Genomic DNA, 2217 nt, shown 5'->3' with positions numbered 1-2217 from the left:
AATAGCTGTCCTGTGTCTTCTTTATAACAATGGTATCCTTATTCACAACAGCACTTACACACCTGATTCAAACAATTCCTCTTCTCTGCCCCCATCATGTAATATATTCAGCTCATTGTACGGAGAGAAAGAGAATTATGCAGCCCAGTGTTTGCACTAGCCCATGAGGGCAGAATGCCTCTGTGGGATGAAAGCATGTTAAAGTGCACACAACCTTGCTTAGGGGGGCAAATGTTCTGTCCTAGTTTGTCCTCGGTGGTGCACGCACTCACCTGGCTGTTGACTCCTCGGGGGGGAAACAGAGCGGATGGAATTTAAGGTGCTGAAAGCAGACGCCAGGGGGAGCAAAAAAAAAAAACCCTCACCTGTTTTCTCCACTTCAGTAGTATGACTCTCTTTCTACACAGATTAACATTTCTTTCTTTCTCCACGCACACACACACACACGCATTTATGCACGCACGTACGCACGCGTACCGCACACACACACGTACGCACGCACACACACACACGCAGATAATTGACATGTGGAACCGGTTAATAGTGTGCAATGTCGTCACACTGATGTTGTGTGGACTGGACACACTCGGTCAATCTGATTTCAAACAGCCATATTGTACGTATTTGCAGGCTGCTGTGACCAAAAGGCCCTGTGGATCCACCCATCACCCGTTACTGACCCCTTAAGCTTTTGGGGTCGGAGCCACATATGTGTGTGTGTGTGTGTGTGTGTGTGTGTGTGTGTGTGTGTGTGTGTGTGTGTGTGTGTGTGTGTGTGTGTGTGTGTGTGTGTGTGTGTGTGTGTGTGTGTGTGTGTGAACGGATCTGTCTATGTTAATGATATTATGATTTATTTTCAATCATGTGTCATATTTGAGAGAGAGAGAGAGAGAGAGAGAGAGAGAGCAATATTAGAATAATGAAAAGAATGTCAATTTGCTTCTTCGTTTAGTATGATATGTGCAGCAGGGTGTCCTTATTAGTTAACCCATCAAAAGTACCGGGTACATATAAATCAAACACACCGAGGGGAACATTTACACTGAGAGAAACATCTCACCAGAAATCTGCAATCTTTGGAGGCAGGTTGGTTAAATGTGTCATTTATATGCAAATGTGTAGTGTGGTTACAGTAAAAAGCAGAGACAACCTTGTCACCATTTGTGATTCCCATCCGACATGAAACATATACGGTAGCAGCACGGCACACAATGTCACCATCATGCACTCATCCAAAGGTTGTTATAAAAAGGGGGGGGGGGCGCTTTTTCATCGGTACCTAAGTGGTAACAGAAATAGCAATGGAAAGAATAATAATTTTGTGGGGGTTGGTGGTTGGGGGCGTGTGGGGTGAGGTGGTGGATGTAATGGTGGTGGTGGCGGTGGATATAATGGTGGTGGCGGTGCCGTCGTGCTTTGCATGATGAGTCATCATGACCATGCTGCATATAATAAGCCAGTGCAGAATAACTAAAACAGCCTTCATATGCCCCCTCTCTCTCTCTCTCACACACACACACACACACACACACACTCAATCACTCCTGAGTCTTAAGGCCAGAGTATTATTAATCACGATAACAGCAATGGCCTAGCAGAGATTGATGGAAGCAAAAAAAAAAAAAAAATCTGCTGAAAACGGGGGAAATGAATCAGATTTGACACGGGCCATTTTATGCCAGTGAGCAATAATGGCAACTATTGTGTTGACGTTGAATTTTGAAGGTCCTTGTACACCCCTGATTAGCTAACCTGTCAAGATGACACATAGGGGGTTGGACTACCTGTCATGCACATACACATAAGTGTAAAATATTGAGGAATATTTATTTTATAGACATTTTCGAACACATTAAAGGTTTCACATTGGACCTGTATAGACAGGAAAGGGTTTGTCTGACACACAAATGCTACCTGTGAAGTGAGCACAAACATGTGGAAATAAAATCAATAAAATCTGGCTCTGATAAAAGTGGAACCAATGGCCATGTGTAAGTCCATTTCCTCTTGGGTGGAATAGTACCGGTTTTCACATGTTCTTTAAAGAAATGACCATCTAAATATAGCTGTAAATCTGATACCTGAAACATCCTTATTCTATATCATGACAGAAATGCAGAAGACCTGGCAGAGGAAGAAAGAGCAATGGGTGGGGCCGTGGGGGCTGTTGGATGGATGATTGTGGCATAATCGTGTGTGTGCGTGTGTGTGTGTGTG

Source organism: Engraulis encrasicolus, chromosome 16 (assembly GCF_034702125.1).
Source record: "Engraulis encrasicolus isolate BLACKSEA-1 chromosome 16, IST_EnEncr_1.0, whole genome shotgun sequence".
Lineage (NCBI taxonomy): Eukaryota > Metazoa > Chordata > Actinopteri > Clupeiformes > Engraulidae > Engraulis > Engraulis encrasicolus.
This window is presented reverse-complemented; position numbering follows the sequence as displayed.